Here is a 20,949-nt window from a genome sequence, read left to right on the forward strand (position 1 = left end):
AGCTGATAACTACAAATATGTACACTTATACATTCAACATTCATTTAGTATTTCATATTTTCCAAAATGAATTTAAATGTTGCTTATGTTTTAAATTAAAAGTCAACCAATAGCCAAATACTGTAATATTCATAACAAGTGGGGAAAAAAGTGTATTAAAATTCAAACAGACAAATATGCAAGATTTGGAATATTTATTTAATCCTATCATTTACCAGAATAAGTGTATTTAGTTCTAATCACAAAAGTTATTCCAGACTAATAAGAATAGTAACTCATCGCAATTTCCTCATATTACTTGTCAAGCACAGTTTGGGTTAATCTATATTAAACTACACAGCTATACACTGCTTGGGATAGGCAAAGTCCACGTGAGTCAGCCACCACGGGGTCATGATCTCAATTCAGATTCTTAGGTGTGGTTGTTCGATAGACGTGAAAATAGCTGTATTTGCAATTTGAGTAGCATTTTTACCTCCTGTAATGAAACCACTTTTTTTTCTTTTTTAAAGTTACTTAGGGTAGCTCAATAAATTCCTTTTTATTCTAGAAAATACCTTGCTTCACTCTGATCCTAAAATTTCAAAAAATTTTGATATTCTTCCAAATCCCTTTTGTCAAAGTTGGCTTTCTAATAGCTCTCCATTTTTTTCCCTGCAATACTTCTCCAAATTGTCTCTGTGGCCAATACTTCCTCTCCTGTCTTCCTCAAACAGGGAGCTGGAGCTCCACTTTCTACTTTTCCATTTGTAATACATTTTAATATCTTAATCTTCTACAGCAAATAAGAAGTTTGCCTTTGCCTGCGTGGGAACAGGAAGGGATTCCAAGTGAGCTAAGCTGTATAGCAGGGTTTTGTCTCTTTTCAATCAGGATGTTGTTTGCACAATTCAGTACTGATCGTGTTATCAGAACGCAAGAAAAAGCACACAAATGAATTACTACGGAAAAATTGTCCTCATAAAGAGGTCATGAAGCATAGAGATATACATTTATAATACTATGTCAAATAACATTACATGAGGAAATAAGACATACTTTCTCCTCACACAATTTTAATTACAAGCACAGCACTTCTTCAAATTGGGGAAAAACCCTTCAGCCCTTTCTCTGTCATTATCATAAAGGTTTTGGGTCAGCGTGCCTAGAAGTGCACGGGCAGATCAGGGACCCCTTGCTGTTAAGAGGTAGGGGTATGTGGGTGTAACTGAAATTTTGGACTTTAAGATTTTCCAGTTACTAATTTTTCATCAGTTTTTCTGACCATCAGTGTGTAAAAGAGACCTAAACAATATGACAACAGCCATTTGTTATCATGTACATGACAACAGTTATACTGTGGCTTTACTAAGTGTGTTGCAGTTACAGTAGACTATTTAAATCGCAGATAAAAAAAGAATACAGAATTAAAGGAGAGAGGTTTTTTTTTTTTTTTTAATCTAAACAAACACTTAAGAGAAAGGCTTCCTAGGGAGGAGGAGGATGTTTTATAAGGGTACACAGTTTACCTTATAAGAATCGCACATGAAGTTTGAATAGGTTCGAGAGCTAAACAAAAACTTCTCATAGTCAATGATAAAGAATGGCATAATAAAATAACTATTAGACGTGCTTGTCTGTTAGATAACTCAAGAGATAATATCAATCTTTTAAATTTCTTCATAACAAATCAAATCATTGTCACTTAACGTGCTAAGTGTAAAACAGAGATAATGTTTTACTTTGCTATCTCAGCCTATATATGCAGTATTAGCAAGGAACTGACAGAAAAATTAAAATTATATATATGTGTGTGTGTGTGTGTGTGTGTGTGTGTGTGTATACACACACACACGAAAAACAAAACACCCTAGGCTATACAGGTTAAATGCTCCCCATCCACCTACCACCACATTTTCTGGAATAACAGCATGAAGCTTTGAAAATATACAACCATAGGAAGCTTTGAAAATATTCAGCTTTTGCTTCAATGCTCTCAAATATAACTGTACTTGCTTAGGGAGGAGAAAAACACATGGGACAGGGGAAATTTGGTTATGGAATTCTCTAAATAAATTTTAATCACGTAATACTTGCTTAAAAATAGATAATAATTCCACTGCCAGGTTTCAGATGTGTACCCTATTCACCCAAAGCTTCCCGGATACACTAGAGCATCTTTCTTACCACAAGGTGGCATCTTCTTATTTTTATATAAAACAACTGAACATTTACATAATTTGAATAATTTTCTACACCTGAACGTTTCTAATTTTTTTTTTTTGACAGCCATTTAACAGCTGTGCAGATACCTAGCAATGATGTTAGACTTCACCTCACAAATACTCGTGGAAGCATCTAGTGCCGCTTTTCATCTTTTCTTCCAGACATTATGTACATGCCAAATCCCTTAACTAAATAATGGGCTGACCAGACTTACAGGAACATACAAACACTCCTTTCAATCTCTGTAGCAACTGAAATGCTGAATTCACAACACATGTTATAAATGCTGAACTTTCTTCCAAGACACCTATTGAAAGAGTTCGTTATCAGAGAAGATAGTGATCAGTTTCTCAGAATACAAGTATTTTAAAATAAAACACAGAAATCCATTAAAGCCAAGAAACTTTAGACTCTCTTGTGTTCACAGATAACTCAGCCCAATTCTGGAAACCCAAAAGAACACACAGAATGCATTTTTTCTTAACCTGCCCAGTTCAGTACTGATACAACCCACATGAGAAGGCAAAAAGTTTAACGTTTCACTCTCTGAAGACTTTCATTTTGCACATTTTGCTCATTCCAAAGGTGAAGATATTCATCTAGGCAAAAACTGGTAATGTCTACCAACTATACTTCAACTTAATACAAGTAGAAATCACAACACGAGAAATCAGAAAACTGAGTTCCCTTGATGGACCTCGATTTTCCCCCCGCTATTCTGTTCCTTCGGAAGTAAAAAAGAAAAATTAATTCTCTCCTTTTTTTAAGGCACTAAAATTCATTAGATACAAGCCTACGCCTACTGACGGCAAAGCTGCTGTTGTCTTCAAAAGGATACGGACTCGGGCTCATGCTCCTGTCCCATAATTAAGAGAAGTTTAACTAACATGGCACAACCACAAACTGAGGCAAATTTTCTGTCAGTTTTTTTCAGGAAGAAATTCAAATTTGTTGCCTTTGAAATGTTTCAGAAATTCTTCTCAGCTTCTCTAAACTGGACATAAATATGAAATTTTACCCTACATACTAATGTGTTTTTAAACCAAGTGTCTTTATGTTTTAAAAGTAAGTTTGGCTTAATTTGAAACAATTTAGTTAAAAAAGTTACATCCAAGAAGGTTTGATTTAAAATGCTTATTTCTGAAATAAGTGGGTTTGAGTCAAAGGGAAGACTTTCTCCTTTACAATCAGTGGTTTCAGAACCATTGTGCTAGATACAGCAGTTCTGGCTACTGTAACATTTTAGGATATCAGAACCAGAATATCAAACTATTTCTGAATCCAACTCTTCCACCCTACTCTGAACAAGATATTGGAAACACATTTTTGATTTCCATGTGATTTCTTTTCAAGAAGCAACAAAATATATTGTTTATCATAATCTAAATAAATGGTTGCAGTTTCAAAAAAACTGCTCTGCTGTAAAGGAATAATAACTTCACTTGAGAGAGTTGAACTATATATCAGTTTAAAAGCAGTGAGACGAGAATGTAGTCGTTTGCAAGCACAAATGAAGCAATAGGTCTAGCCATTACGTTTACTCCCAATTATTTGCAGCTGCAAAAACATACAGACAATGTTTTTCACATACAAAATCCCATTTTTGACCCCAGCCAAAAAATCAGTTCCTATCTCTTATCTGTTGTTCTGGTACAGCTTTCAGAAACCATATATTAAACTAGAAATTTTCTAACTGAACTGATGTCCAACAAACCATCTGCAGCTGAAATGAATTTGAGAATTAACCGGTGAAAGCACAGATCTTGAAAAATCTAGGTATGATTACCACTTCTAATCTTATCTGAGAACTGAAAATGAAAAAAATACTTTTGCATGCACAAGTGCTGGGATGCTTATATTTGTATACTATGAAAGACACAGCACTACCACAGGTGCATAGGAACATGTCAAACAGGCATAATTTTTTTAAAAAAAAAAAAATATATATATTCCTTCAGTAAACTCTCCTTTTAAAAAATATTTAGTTTGGTTTTATGGCAAGTAGTTAAGAACAAACACAACGGGCCCCAAACCTGTTATGTTCCTTTTTGGTGTGCTGCGAGTTAACTTTTTCCTTTTTTTTAAAATCATCAAGTATTTACATCAAAGCATTACTCTGTATTTCTACAGAGAGCTCAGTTTTTTAAGCAGTGAGGCCCCTTAGGGCCAAGGGCAGCATTTTGTAGAATCCCGTGGGAGCTGTAAAATCCCATCTGCCAAACCTAATAGCACTTCCACGATGGGGCTGCCAACCTCTCCTCGGGCCTCTTGAGGGCATAAAGAGCAAGGGTACGGAGCCAGGGGTCACATAGCTTCTCCCCTCAATGAAGATCCTCTTCCAAAACATTCCCGACTAGCTCAAAAGTAGAAAAAAATGCAGATAGACAGTGGGGAGTGAGCATTTTGAAATTATGCTCTGAAATTATGCTCAAGAACCTCTGAACGCTTTCAGATCTTGCTGTTAGTCACCCACATTTGCCTCTGAACAAAGGCAGACGTGATCAGTGCTCAAAGCATCCAGTCAAAATGAGCAACAGATCCAATAAAACAAAACTACATGCTATCATATACTTTTCCTGTATGCATTTTGGTGCTTATCCACATCTATATGTATTAGAGTATTTAATTTAAAATAAATGGATAAACATAGATTCACACCCTATGAAACAGCTTCCAGCTCTTGAAAATGCATTGGGCAAAACTGCTTAATTTCCTTTTTCATAAAGTGGCAATAGTGACATTTACCAGCCATAGAATTGGAGAAAAAATTATTTGTTTGTAAAACCCTAATCATGAAATCACCAATATTAATGTACCAATTGTATAATACAAGAATCAAAAGCTTTAAAGTATGTTTTGATCACATCTCACATTAACACAAACAAAATCACGTGATATCCACTGCTTTAGGTATACAAAATAGTGAAAAATCACTTACCAACATACTTATATTACTCTTTGCCACAATTTCAATATGTGTAAAACATACCCATTGGCGGGGGGGGGGGGGGGGGGGGGAACCACACATATGTTGAATAATTAAACTAAGCCAAATACACATCTTGAAAAGTAGATTCGGGATCCATTCCATTTTCCAACCTTTATCTTCTTTCAAGACCCCAGCGCAGAAAATATTTCAAACTGACTTCATCGTGCTTAAAATTTAGCATGCGTTTACCAGCATTCCTGAATCACAGCACAGTGCACTGTCAGGTGAACCTCTCTTTTTCATAGTAATTATGACCTTCGGGAAGTAACCTTCAGTGCAATATCATTAAGAAATTCTCTAGATATTTAAAACAAAAACAAAACAAAAAACCAACCAACCAAAGAAGGACATATGAGTCGCTCAACTCCAACAGATGATATCCTCAACTACTGCAAACGAGCTCACCTTTGCTAGTTCCAGTGGAACTGAAGATCTGGCCTATTACAGTAAACACCAACTCAAAGTCTGACTTCACTTTGTCAGACAATGTGATCCTACTAGCAATTTTTCTTCAGGATAAGATGTCTCGACTTGTATGCAGCATATATAAAATAACACTCACAAGGTCTTTGAAGCATGGGATGTGACATCCTCAAGAACAGCACCTAGGTCAACGGACCCTTACATCTCTTCTGCAGCATTAACCGATGCTTAGCAATAACAACACTAGCAACAAAATAACTTGAGGAAAAAAATCTTCCGGGTGCTGAAGTGAGAAAGAGGATTATTGCTGACTTCATGGAATGGCTGAAATCTTGGCCCCAAACAGACCTACAGGATTATACCAGCTGTCCTACCAGAGAAATACTGCAATAATTCAAGTAAGTATTAACCTGCTCTTACATATTTAACTGTTTACACTAGATAAATTAGTGTAGTGCAGTAATATCTCCCCGGAAAATGATGAAAACCCCACAGAACAAGCATACACTGTAAATATACTAGAAAATATATTTTGGTCCTCACATAACTTACCTCAGCTGTTCTGTTTCTGAGATTCTTCTCTAAGCAGCACAACCACTGTTCAAATGATACCTTGTCTAGCAACTGAAGTGCCTAGGGTCTGATGTAACCTTGGTTATCATCACTTCTCCTCTTTGTTATTTTAAGATCTCTTTATGTATGAATACTATCAGAAAATAACAATCACGATCAAAAACCCCAATGCTATTAGCAGTTACTATGGCACATATGTAATACACTACTATCATTCCAAATTATGCAACAGCACTGGAGAAATTCAAGATCTCAGTATGATTAGTATTAGTAGATGATTTTTCTGTTGTAGTTACTTGAAGTTACTGTCCATCAATTTTCCAACTAAGTCAATACATTTTGCCTAGGAAGCAGAGTTCTTCCACATGTCAGTATATCAAAATGAAAAGTAGATCTTCTATTTTAGTATCTTATGTGCTACTCAGTTATTCTAATTAATAAATGAAGCAGACAGCCTCGATCTCCTTATAGTTTACTTCTCATTTCTTTTAATTTATCAATGCAAAATAATTTAGCAGAGAGTCATTAATTGAATTTCTTCTGAGAAAGAAGCATTATTAGATATGTTAGATTTCAACAACGTGGCTTCAAAACAGCTGTAGCCATGAATTTTTTTTAGGCTTTAACTGAACATCTGTGCCCTTTAATTTGAACAAAATGCAAAAGGAAAAAAAAGCAACAATAGGCAACACGAATTTAACAAACTAATTTTAGTTTTCTGAACTCCCTTAACTAATGACTCTTCTATATACATATCAGATTACAAACAACAGCTTTAAACAACACTAACTTCACTATACATTTCCAAATACCATGCACTTTGATTTCATAAAATAGAAACAATTTGTGAAATGCAGTGTTTGCACCCGTACTCATACACGGGATGTAATGCACAAGGTACACGTGGTGTATAGCGCTTTGTCCCCTTTCATCATTCGGAGCCAGTTTTACCAAGCAGATGGGAGGACAGAAGAGCTTTACTTTCTTCATTATCAGGTTGCATATCACAGGACAGGGAAGAAGCTACACACTGTGCCAGCCCCAACTAGTATCACAGATGGAATCTGTGCTGTTACTGCTTCTTCAGGTGCTATTGAAATCACGTTTCTCAACTGTGATATCAAGTGCAAAATTCACAAAGATACTTATATACCATGATGTCCAGCATCTCGCCCTTTCGAGCAGGTGGCTATCCTACAGATAGGAACTTACAACCCCCAAACTGTAAGATGATGACATATTGGCTTGAACATGGCTTGCTTAAGCATTCAAAGTGTGCTCCCAAAAAGTCACAGTACACATTGATGAAACTGCAGCCATACAGCAGAAACAGGAGAACAGGGAATGAAGAAGGATTTAAGCTGGCTTGACTGCTAAAACCAATGGACCGCAGAAACCTAATGAGCATATGAGTACACCTTGAGTATGTTCTGTAAAACGCTGCACAGGAGGCAGCTGATATGCCAGGGTAAGATTTGCAACAGCCAAACATGCTACCTCATGTAGCTAAGAGAAACAAAGAAAGGATGGGCTTTACTTCTTTGTGCATCAGAAGGGGCAGCACCCAGCTCAAGGCTGCAGAAAGGCCTACAGCCTCGACCAGAAATTATTCAGAATCCATCTCCTAGACAGAGCACCTCAATCAGCCTCTTGAAAGCTGAGCATTTAGCTACTCATTTAAACTTTCAGAGGAGAAGGCAGTGATGTTTATCTTTTACCCAGCAGCTCATGAGCCAAGAACCCTCCCCAACGATCTCAAAGTTCTCCCTAGCGATAGAGCATTCACACTCACCGTGAGTGCCCTAACCAGCTTTTACAGCAGGGTGCTAAATGCTTTGTCTAGGATGTAGCAGGCTAGAGCGCTCCCCAGAAGTGCTCCAACAATCACATTTTAAACTTCAAGACCAGAGCACTTGATGCTGTAGAAAAAGGGGCAGGGTCCTCTGAGCTCTGTTCTGGGATGAATGATTTCAATCCTCTGGTTTGGGTCAAGCACAATTCTGTCCTCACAGAGATGGTCACGTCTCAGGGAGGATTGTCACACCTAGCAAACCTGGAACACCAGGAGATCTACATAGAAGTACTGAGGCCAAAATTGGCTTCAGCACTGTGACAGGCTCCTCAAGGAAAGTCCTACAGTCTAGACCTTGTCTCCAAGATTTTTTTCCAGTTTATTCAATGACCAAATGTGTCAAGGCCTAAAACTCAAGACTCCACCTCTCCAAGGTTTAGCTCTAACCAGAAAATCAGGTACCCTTCTTGCTTGCTTGTTTGTTGGTCCTGCCTGCTATTTCTAACTGCAATTTGAAGAGCACAACTGAAAAAAGGCCTCCAACTTTATGTCTACAAGCTGATTCAGCACTCTTCAGAAGTGGGAGGCACATGTCTAATCCTTTTTGGGTAAAGGTGCCCGGGAGAGTGGTTTCAGCAGTGAGCTGGTGCAACCAGAGGGTGCAGTCCAGCCCCTTTGCCCAGTCATTTTTAAAAAGACTAAGCCCTGTTGACATAGATGCCCTATACTAAAAGAGGACTCCAGGCACTAGGTACCAAGCAGATATATGCCATATATACCCATGAATCGAGTGCTTCTGTTCTGCCCTTCAGACATGGCTGTGGTCAACATTTTCCAGCAATCACTTGCTGACAGCGCTTGTTCAGGACGTGGCTTCTAAGAATCGGTGACTGTACTCTCTTCCGTAACGCGGAAGAATCACTTTGGAAGTTACCACCTCTCTTATTTGCAGTACCAGTAACTAACTGCTCTCTGAATCTTTGCCACATGAGACAAGTCCTAATTATTTGGAATTTTATTCACTGTCATCCCTAAGTTCATGGTGTCTACCACCTTAGACTAAGAATCCAAAAGCTTCAGAAGGATTTTTCAGACTTCTGCTTAGGCAAAGCTCCCTTACGGGCTGAATACCGTGGACTAAAATAAAAGCAATTTAAAGATACTAAGCCCTCACAATTACTAAAGAAAATGGCAGGTGATAATAAACATTCAGCTCCTTGTAAAACAAGGACACTTTTTATTAGTGACTAAGTATACTAAGCAGTTTCCTAAGGGACAGACCCAAATTTAAAATTACACGTAAAGAGAAATCTTTTACATCTGCGTCTCCATAAACTAGGAATACATTAGGTTAAAAAATGGAAAAGGGTGTGAGCTGCAAAAGTAACGCTTATCTATAGGAGTCTATTGTGACTTTTCAAAACAGATTTTTCTAAATAGATAAAAATCAAGTACATGAGTTTACAATACATCTACTATCCAGAACTGCCCACAATTCCAAAAATAAATCTGAGTTTCTTGCTATAGCACATCCTTACGTAGAGGACCACACGGAGAACAAATACACGCAGACAGCTACCACAATGAAGCTGATGCGCTATAAGATCACAAGTGAACTTAGAACACAATAACTAGTCCGTATGCCCATACATAAAAGTAATATAGCTACAAGTCGCAAGAGATATGGGCCAAGGCACACTTATCCTGATATAACTACATACACAATTGCTATTATACTATGTAAAGGAAGCCTAAGAAAAAGCTAAAGCTGTATCCAACCAAATTGTACAAACTGGATGGAGATTATGTTTCCGAGTATTTTTCCGATCTTGGAAAGCTATTTGTCCACGGGATCACACTAACTAAACACCTTAAAAAACAAACAGTGAAGAACTATATGTATGGGAAAGAGTGAAGGTACAACAAACAAGTAAGCAGCAAATAACTGCTTCCTGAATACACAAAAAGTTTATTACACTTTTTGCATAGAGGCATATCACTTTTCATACTTCACTAAAGCCCTGTTTTTCTGTAAAACATGCCAGCTACTACTTCAAATTAGGAAAACAGAAAAAGAATAGAAAGAACAGGAAAAAAAGAAAAACAATTTTTTAGATGGATTTGAGGCTGGAATACCATAACTCAAAAGCGTTATTGTCGAATCAGATAATCGTAACTATTAAAGACTATTTTGAAATACTTTTTACAGTCACAGGACTATTAATGTCATGTTCGAATCACTCTAGGGCTTTTTGTTTTGTTTTTTGTTGTTGTTTTAGCGTTCATGGGGATACAATGACTCATTGGCACGCTTCCAGTTCACGATGCATTTGAATAATACATGGCGTGCCCTTTAGCTAGCATCATAATGCCAGATTTAAAACAAGGTAAGAAGTTTCCTCCGCACACACTCACAGTGTTCAGCTGTTCATAATCTATAGCGTTAACAATTTATCATCAAACCCAGAGACTTGCTGCCAACTTATCAAAGTGGCCACTGGATGCATATGATCTAGTCTGAGCATCTGGCTCTTCACTGTTCCTGACATTAGCACAGACAACAGAATCAGTGGACTATTGAATGCAATTACAGTAAGCGAGACAGACAATAAAGATTGATAGCGCCTTCTCTTTTTATCACATACAAAACTAGTGGGGGTTAAAGCTTTGCCTTGAGCTGCCTTCATTTAACAATGATTGAAAATACGCAATTGTGATGGTAAAACACTGCAGCCTGTACCACTTCATTTACTGGACACATTATCAAATTAAATGAAAAGTGAACTGCCAAAAGCAACAGTTATTATATATTAATGATGAATATTTACTTAGCATTGTTCACAAATCATACAGAGAACAGAATCCTTCTTGTTATCTTCTTTGCAGGCTACAGATGAGTAGTTTAACATTTCTATGTTTACGTTAAGACTTCTGTCAACAAATCTCTAAATACAGACACGTACGATTGGTTTTGTGACTATCCATGTGGTTACAAATGTGTAATTAATAAAATGCTCCAGTAGTAAATGAATCTTAATTGCTGCAGGGATTCTTTACCTTGTACCACAGTTGGCACTCTTGAAACTACTTAACTAGCCAGAGAAACTTAAGAAAAATCAGTATTTTGTTTCCAGCAGGTTTTATATCATTGGTCACATAGCGTACAGCATCTTTAACAAAAAATCCAGAAGCCGCCAATACAATGGCTTTATCCTAAATACCCCTACTGTACAATACTTCAAGCTGTATTTGATTACTGTATAGTGGGTGAGATACAACCATGCAGTACATTTAAAGCCACACAGATAGGAAAGATGAGTTACGCAAATATTATGCAAGTAATTGATTGTTTCATTTAAAACTAATTCATTGCTTTTACAGAATCCATGCTAATAACATCATTTCTCTGAATTACATACAAAGAGTCCCAAAACGTGCAGTGATAAACTACTGAATGATGGCGGACACAACATTTGTGCCTGTGTCTTGCTTTGCATTGATTATTTCAAAAGATTTAAAAAAAAAAAAACACTTTAATCCAAGTGTCATGGAAGCATTGATATCATAGAGGAATTAAAAAGAATATCATCTTTCCTACAAGCTCAAAGTTAAACAAAACAATAACTACACTATAACTCCCATTAAAAAAACAGTTAGATGAATTGCAATAAAGTAATAGGTGGATAACACGTGGTTCTGGTACTGCATGGTTTGGGGTTACACATACAGCTAATGCAAACATATGGTCCCTGTCATGCAACAATATCCACGCAGGCATATTTTTGCCTATGTAACAAGCTCTGTTAACTTCAGAACAGCTCCTGATGCAGCTGCTGGTCTCTGCAAGTGGCATGATGAGGTATCTGAGACTAAACAACTAAAATTGAGAAGTTTAACTAAGATATAGGCATTTGCTCCCCAGCCCCTCTTTCCTCTGTACAGACTTAAGCACTAAGATGTAGCCTCTCACAGAACAGTTGCTAATCCACCTGAATTGCATCCACTAGACTCGCTCTGGTTTTATTCCAGGTATTTGATTTCACCTCTACAAATTGTCCCTGTAAAGGTACTGTGCGCTGAACAACATAAAAAAAGAAAATGAAGAAAAATATAAAAGAAAGAAAGAGTTTGCTTTTCTGGCCACATACTAGCATATAAACCATAAAAAGTGACAAACACACAAATATGTCACAATGGAAAACTATGTGCCGGTCCCATGCAATAAATCAAAAAAGCAACACGCTGCATGGTACTGTTTAACAATAGTGCAAAAATAACTGTAGGAAACTCTGCCTAACACAGCCCACAGACAGTTTTGGAAAGGATGAGGCAGCAGCAGACAAACTGCAAGTAGAACAAATTAATTATCTTAAGCCTACTGAAAACAGGAAACCAAAGATACTTCTATTTTCGAATGACATTTATTATCACTCTCTCCTCTTTTTATGCAGAAAACAATGCTAAATGTAACAGAGTATTTTTCAAGAAACATATCCTTTTTATTATGTTCATGTTTACTTGCTGGAAATATCAAGAGAAACATTAAGTAGAATATATTTTTTTCCATCTAAGACACTTTTTCCACTTGAATTTCCATATAAAGTAACAATAATTGGTTCCACAAAGCAGTAGAACTATTGGAGCCTGCTTTTCTATGATCATTTTTCCTCCTCCCATGCCACCTCATTCCCTTTATCATGTGAAAGACAGCAGTGAACGCTGCTGTGATCTGTCCGGAGCTATGCACATGTTATCTGGTCACCAGGTCAGCAGAGAAAAAAAGATATTGAATGAGTTCTGTCCATCTCTTCCTCAGCAAGGTACGTACGTGTGTCCTGCATGCAGACACCAATAATTATATAACTCATAAAACATAATCACTTTTGAAACTTCTGTCTCCTTTTCAGACTGGTTTACAAATGCCAAAGCCACTGGAGGGAGAGGACATACAGCCCAATAGGCTAAACCTCATTTCCTTAGAGAGCAAGACTAGGCATGAAGGAGGAGATAACTGAATGCCTTGGGAGAAGGCCAGAGCGTTCCCCTTGATTCTTATCTCAGAAACACAGGAATATTACAGCCTGAGCTGCCAGTCACAGAAAAACAAACAAACAAGAAAACAGTTGAATTCTTATCCTCGGTAAGACTCAAATTTGAGGTGAATCACCTCAGTCTAATTAGGGATGAGCTCAGTACCAACCGTACACCATAAATATCTCTAAAAATGATTCTACTTATTATATAAGTGTTCATATCACAGTTACAGGAATCAACCTGTAGATACAGAGAGGTGCTGTGGATATAGATTCTGACTTTCCCAAGTTTCAGTTTGCATTTCCGTACTTCTTTAGTGTATTTCAGTGATGATGCTAAAGTGTCCAGCTGCATCATTCTTCGACAGGAGAGAAATAATAAAATCAGACATCTATACCACAATGGCTGGAGTGAAGAGAGATTTCATTGTTTAAGAACTTCTCTGAAGAGCAGAGAAGTCAAGCTTATTTTTTATTTTTCATTTTGTTTTGCCACTCCTTTGTTTGTCAAGCAAACAAAACAAAATCAACGGAGAACCAAGCCACCAAACCAAGAATGAAGTCTCAGTTGGTTTCCTCAAATACTGCTGAGAGATGCACCAGCTTCCAAGCCAGGCTTTTGTACAGCTTTTCCATGAACTTAGTAGACTCCCCCCCCCCCCCCCCCCCCCAGGAAAGGGGGGTACATTATACTTAAAAATCTAACAGTGTGGGATGACCCACTGCCACCACACGCTTCCCCGTGTCAGAGCTTAGTAACATCAGCAAATATATGCCAACTTTTGTCCCTCTATCAATAAGCAAAATTTGCTCACCAATTTTAAAAATATTGCAGTATGACAGATGCAATAGGTCACACTGCCAAAATGCTAACTGAAAAATGTAACAAGAAAATATTCCAGTACACAGAGTGCTCTAGATCTTAAACTTACTGATCCAAGCATTAAAATGTGAACCTAATGCTCTCAAATCCCATTCTGAACTCCAAAACAGACCTTTACTGAGGTATTGGAAAAGAAACAAAAACACCTTGTCTCCCTCTGCAAACTTACCTAAACAGTGCTCTAATTTATTTATCCTTTAAAATACATTACAGGCAATAATCCTTTATCCACAAATATCTCAAGTTTGGGGAAAAGAGCTTGTTTCAGCCAGTTTGTCAAAAGCATGAAATAGGCAATATCATGCCAAATGAGAAGTCTGAAAACCGTATTTAATGCAGAATGAAAAAGTGCAGTTATATAACATAAAAAGTCTAATGTATTGATGCTTTAATATTTTCCAAAAACTAAATCATGTTAATCTGAGAAATACCTTTATCATCATGCCCCCTTGGTCAAAGAGTGATTCAGTTTCTTGCTATGCAACAAGAAAAGTGGCCTCATTCTGGAATACGCAAAATATAAACTTCTCAAATTCTGAAACTGAAATTTTTCTCATCACCTACTTCCTTTACAAAAATCAGTTACTTTAGAAACAGTTAACTCATGCTTACATATGCACATTTCTTTTGTATTCTGAAGTCTCAAACCTGCCATTGACTGTTACATATTAGTTCTTTTTATTTTGGAGGGACATGTATAAATAGAGTACAAGTATTTTGCAGGGTTACAGCCTAAGTTAAACAAGTCCGAGAGAGACGGGCACTGATAAGGCATGCATTGTCCTGCCACTACATCTCTACTAGACCACAAAGGACAGTTTTTCAGAGTGGTAAGAGCTTCAAGTCCACTGAGAGGGTGACTCCATACCAACAAAATCCAAGGGAGGAAATCTCTTCACTTAGCCTCATGTCTCATCAAGGGACTATTTTGTTTCTTTGTTTTCATTTCTGCCTTAACTGCCATGCCCCCACTAATATAAATTATGGTCACACATGCCACTTTGCAAAGGTTCTTCAGAAGTTAACTTCACTCTCCTTCTTCACAGGCAGATATTTTCTATTCTTTGGTGCTGCTGAACACCACGGTGTCCTTAGCGAAGGTCTAGAGCAGAGAGATACTGGTGTCTTAAAGCACTTTGCGAGAGGCGCATGGCCGTTCTTCATGGCCTCACAAACCAGTCGGGAAAGATAGCAAATGCCTAAAGAGCAGAAGCTTCCTCTAGAGATCCTTATCTCTCTTTGCAGACTGCAGAGGAAGCCCCATACAACTGATCTAACTTAGGCACCTCAGATGAGCACCTAAAGTCAAGGAAATGAATCAAGGGCCTGCCAGAGAACCTAGCAAACAGATCTTTTGCAGCCTTTCCACATGAGCTGGAGTAAGGTGCTTGGAGTGTCAGTGTTTCAGTTCCCTGCGCGTGCAAGAGGGATAACGTTACTGCCCTAGCTCACAAGGGCAGAGTAAACACTTAATGATTGTTATGTCCTCTGAAAACGTGGTAACAAAGGTGGCAAGTATAAGCACCATCACTAGATACGTTTGTACACTTTTATTTTCACTTACTAGCTATTGCTACTTTGCAAAGCTTCCTTACACTTACTGATCTTCCTGCAGGACTTGCAGTGACCTTCAGTCCCTGCCCACCGTAAACTTGAGAGCGTTTGTGAGAAGCTAAACTAAAACACCTACATAGCAACACAGGAAGTGATCATGGTGGTAGCAATCCCCACTGGGGTCAACGCCCACAGAAGATGACGACGAATTCCTCTGCTTTTATTCCTTAATTAAGTTTTGCAGAACTGTAATTTCCCAGAATCTTCTCAAAGGCTGAATCCCATCACTACCTCCAATCCCAGACAGCTCCTCTGCGCATGACAAACATAACATCAGAGGGAAACAGGGGGAACACCAACCCCAGCATGCAAAAGCCTTCTATAACAACCCTGATGTCTGCAGAGTGCCCTCTGCAGCTGCAGGAGGCAAGTGTACAAAGCAGGAAGACAGAGTCCACCCTTTAGCTCCAGAAAACAACCTTGCCATTTTCACCTAACTTCTCCTGCTCTGTTCTACACCAGGGAGGATGCTGTGCCACAGTGACATTGCTTTCCCTCGTTAGTCATCTAAAAGCAAAAAAGAATTTACTCAGAATTTTTGGGTTAACTCATATATTCTGTTATACAGCAGTGAGCTAAATGTGCCCTCTCCTCGCCATCCACACTTGGTTTCTACTCCGTTTCCATCCTGAGAGTCCCTCTTCATTGTCCTCTTAAAGCAGAAAACCACTGTATTTGACATGGAGTGGGGGTGGGGGGTAGGAGCAGAAAGGCTTTAAGTTATGGAGCACATCGAAGAGAAAGTGAGAAAGAAAAAACATGGAAAAAAGAGGATTAGTCCTTACTCAGGACTACAAGATCAGGCACATAAAACTCAGGTGAAAAATAATTGGTTTATTATGCTAAAAGCACAGAGGAAACCTTGACTGGGGGCAGAACAATAATGTGAACGTTACCTTAGCAATTCACAGCCTAGTCATTCATTTGAAAGATCTCTTCAAAGCAGCTGTTTCAGAGCCTGGAAATTAAAATAATAATAAGATATAATTAAGACAAATACATTTATTATTATAATACTGGAGCATCTCATAATAAGAGTTAACAACACGATAAACTCCCCCTTTACGGAGCCCTGTGCCTGCTCAAAAAAACACAACAGATCTGCAGTAAGGACACACGGGCATTTGGGGGACCCTAACCAGCTTGGCAGATTCATTAGTGGACGTGCATAGTTAGTTTATCAATAAAAAAAATAAACTAAAATAAACAAACCCTTCCTTTGTCTTTCCCCTTCCCTAAATATGATGAAAAATTATTTAAAAATTAAAGGTATTTAGAGTAATAGCCCTCCTAATGCAAAATATTTATTTCTTCTTTCACCATCCACAGTTTAGCGCATTGATTTTTTTTTTTTTCCTGCAGTTTACTTAGTATTAGACTTGCACTGATCTCATCAATAAGAAATGAATGTTGGTAACTTTCAAAACCACTATATTATTTTTCCTTTTATTTGTAGTGAATTTTTCTTCTCTCAGTGGTATTACTGCAATAAGTCAGTCATTATTTCTTTATGTTTTCCCTCCTTTCTTTAGTATTTCATTTCCCTTTACAGCACATCTCGTGATCACAAAGAAAACAGAGACACTTATTTCTTTTAACAGTTGAAATTGCTGCAAGTGATTTAACTGTCATTTAATCTGATTCCTCTCTTCTGTCTGTGGAGAAATATGTTTAATGTACTGGAAATTATGTTAATAAGAAAAAGCATTATCTCATTTAATGAAATAAATATACAAATATTTCAAAATAAAATAAAGAGGCAATCTTCACTGAGGAAAAAATGTCTCTTATGGTTTGCATAAAATAAACAAATGAGAAAAATTAATGAATACATTGAAACATACTGACAAAAATTATGCCTACACTCAAAGGGGAAAAAAATAAAAGGGAAGGTGACTGAATTGTGTCTCACCTAATCAAATGCTTTTTAAGGAAAAAAAAGCATAAAGGATCAAGGTACGAATCATCAGAAATCTCTTATTACCCTAGGCTAAACTTTTTTCTCCCCCCTCCCACCCTGAAGAAGCTGCCAGTTTTCCTGACTATTTTTTATTTTCTTCAATTGGTATTGAAAAAATATTTATTATTTAATGACTGCAATTACTTCATCCTTTAATTATCTTTGATCCTTTGCCACACAACATATTTAATTTATGGTGAAGAACTTTGAACCCTTCCGATTTAGTTAATCGTAACAGTCAATAACTCTATTTCTAAGCTTTTACATTACTGAAGTATGCCACTAGCATGCACTAAGGTTAAACAAATATTGTTCGTGGTGAGAGCAAAACTTGTAGCAATTATGTAATAAAAGCATGACCACTGCAACAGAACCACATAATTAGCAATTTAATTACAGACATCAAAACAAACTAAAGATGTCAATAAAAAAAAAAAACCTTGTGTGACAAACTGATTTCATTTCCCTGTTCTGCAATTCTAGATCTTAATGCACTTCTTTGTTTTCTTGTATTTCTGAAATAAATAGTGCAAAACAAAAAGCAGATACTCAGGGTCATCTGTCTGGGTGCAACTGTGATAGAAAAATGATCAAATCCAAGGTTTACTTTCTCACCGGTAAGAATCCATACAGTGGTGAATTTTTTTTTTTTATACTCTCCTTTAAGCGTAATCAGCAGCGATGAATATGCTGTGTTGCAAATTCATTTGGGTAGTTTTAGTAGTTTGCTTCACAAGCCTTCCAAGGCTTTTTCGAAATGCCCTGGTTTCTCATTGATTTCCCCCTCCCTACAAAGTGTTATACATCATAACTCCAGCAAAATCACTTTTGCAATTGAGAAGAACAACAGAGTAAGATGTGAAAGCTGTATTAAGCTATTTTCTTACTTGAAACAAAATTTTCTTACAATTCTCCCTTTGGTTTACACCCTTGTGAATCTAAATTTGTGAAGGACGGAAGCAGTGCAATGAATGCTTTGGGTAAAAATTAAACGGCTCACCTTTATCCTTTAAAAATAAATAAATAAAAGAATAAAAAAATTCTAAACCCACTGAACTGTGTAACAAAACTCCTACCATCTTCAGTGGGGATTTCATGCCTTGTTTCCCCTCTCCTCCTGTTTTTAGTCTATTTCTTCAAGAGTTTTAAGACATTCTTATCCTCCTGAAATATGCATCGTAGAAGTCTAAATATGCCACTCTCTAAGGAAGTCTTCCATCTTGAGGTCCCACAGCTGATTCATCTTGGCTGGATGCCTATGCCATTTGTGATCATTACATCATATACAAAGCATGTATCCTCTGAAGTTTAGATTATAATACATGTAAAATAATGTATTTAAACATAAATTTAGAATCATTAAAAAAAATACAACCATACTCTGCACCAATATCAGGATTTATTTTTAATGGCTGTACCTTTTTTTCTGCTAAATTTCAATTCTACAGAAAACATTCTCTACAGGTTTTGTGATCAGGGTTTGCAGAGATATTCAGAAGAAGATAATGCTATGAATTAGGAAAGTAAAGATCTTGAATATAAGGTTTACAGGGCATCTAAAAACAAAAACCTAAAATCCACTGTGTTTCTTTTATAACTAGAGTGAAGAACGTTTGGCAGGAATTAGGAAATTACTCTCCCGCCGTGAAAAAACATTACACTGTTAACATGCAGATATGCGCTCAAAAAAACCCCACTAATTCAATAAGATGAGAAAGTAGGAGGTATAGTATAAAACCCTCTCCACTTCTGTAATGTGGATGACAGTAACGGACAGCTATAACCCGCCTTACAAGGAGGTAGCGCACCCTGCGAACCCCAGCCCGAAGGCCAGACGACTCTCTAGTCCACGCGAGCAGTGCTGACGCGCCTCGTCAGACCCGTTCTCGCGGTGCTAAATCACCGCATTTCACTGCTACGACGTTCATCAGAAGAGCATCCATGAGCCCGCTTCTGGCTTCTAACTCAAAGGACTTCTCAAGTTAAAGGTTTGATGAAAAATAGATTCCCCATCCTGAAAATGCCCATTCAAAGAGTTGGCTGCAAGCTGGAAACAGCAGATCAACAAACGGCGTTTTGCAGAAGCAGGGCAGCTTCGCTGCCAGCGGGACAGCCCTGCGAGAGACCGTTTCAGAGTGCCCCTGAGTCCTGTCTGCACCGTGCCACGAGTGGTTCCAGCCCCAGGGCTGCTCGGGATTAGACCCACAAGCTTCGCAATTTAAAAAGTTATAATAATCTCAGATTCTGCTGTAACAATACTTCAGGGATCTGCATCCAAAGACCGCAAATACTGAGATTTTTGATTTCAATGTTTTATTTGAGTGATGAAAAGACTGTTGTCATGAGCAAACCCTCTTGTCAAGTTAAAAAAAAAAAAAAAAGCCACACACACACATATACTTCAAAGATATCTGCTGTTTTTAAGCAGAGCACTTTAAACTTGTGCCTTAAAAAAAAAAAAAAAGCTTTGCCCGACAATCCTGAATTTTTCCCCCATTCAAAATTTTGAAAGAAAAATATCCTTTCTTCAAAAGGATAATTTTAATGGAAAAGCTTAAGCATACTTAATTTTATTTTTAATTATTGGAATAAGTTATTAAAACTTTTAAAATGAAGAACTCTTCTTTGTTTTTCCTTAAGCCTATAAGATTTTTTTTTTAAAAAAGAAAAAACCTTCTTAAAGGCTTTTTTCCAATTGCTGCTTCTGTTCTCAACAGGAAAACAAGCAGTGGAGGGAAAAACAGAACAAGCAGGGAAAAACTGCTAGAAGAAAACTGAACAGTAAACCTATTTAAGGTGTTATCCAGTAATAAATTCAACTCCAAGGAAGTTTTTTCGCTGAAGATACTTAGTGTACTGAATTTCAGCCGTCTTGCACGTTAAGCTTTTCTGGGTGTGAGGGCAAATATAGATGAAATCAAAAATCGACTTGGTTTCTTACATTTGCTGAGGAAGTCTGCAAACGTACCCCTTTGCTGCCCATACTGTGAATGAAAATACAAAGCTCTCCTCAATGGGTACAGCTTCCACCAACTTGCAGGATCCATAAACTCGTCAAGAGAAAGGATGGCACAGACAACCTCTTCGCATCCACACCTCCGGCTCTGCTAATCTTCCTATGCGTCACACTCCCCTTGCTGTCTAAAAGAGGGTTTTCCCCGAGAGGAAAACGCTGGTTTGCCTTACGGTGCGTGCAGTCACGGCTACTTGTTTCTGCTCCTCTTTCAGCCCTCCGGGCTGCTCGAGACTGAACACACCACCACACAACATGGCCTGAGATATCAATACAGAGACTGAAAGCTGTAAGTAAAAAGCTTGTATCTTATGTACTTCTGAAGTTTCTCCTACCTCTTTTATGTAACTCCGTTAGCCTTTTATCACAGTCTTTTTAAATATATTTGAATGTATTTGATTTTCATATTTTCTTCCTCTGTTCCTCTAATAAAAAGAATTAATTTATATACCTTTGAAGACAGC

General features: G+C 37.5%; 1 protein-coding gene across 17 annotated transcripts in view; it reads right to left on the reverse strand.

Annotated features, from left to right (window-relative positions):
* LOC138066889 (uncharacterized) overlaps nt 1–20,949 on the reverse strand; it is a 512,507-nt gene that overhangs the window by 365,368 nt on the left and 126,190 nt on the right. For all 17 annotated transcript variants that reach the window (XR_011140536.1, XR_011140535.1, XR_011140532.1 and 14 more), the window contains one exon: nt 16,409–16,470. The gene's annotated coding sequence lies outside the window, so the exon portion shown is untranslated. The remainder of the gene's footprint in view (nt 1–16,408; nt 16,471–20,949) is intronic.

This window comes from Struthio camelus, chromosome 3, assembly GCF_040807025.1.
Source record: "Struthio camelus isolate bStrCam1 chromosome 3, bStrCam1.hap1, whole genome shotgun sequence".
Taxonomy (NCBI): Eukaryota; Metazoa; Chordata; class Aves; order Struthioniformes; family Struthionidae; genus Struthio; species Struthio camelus.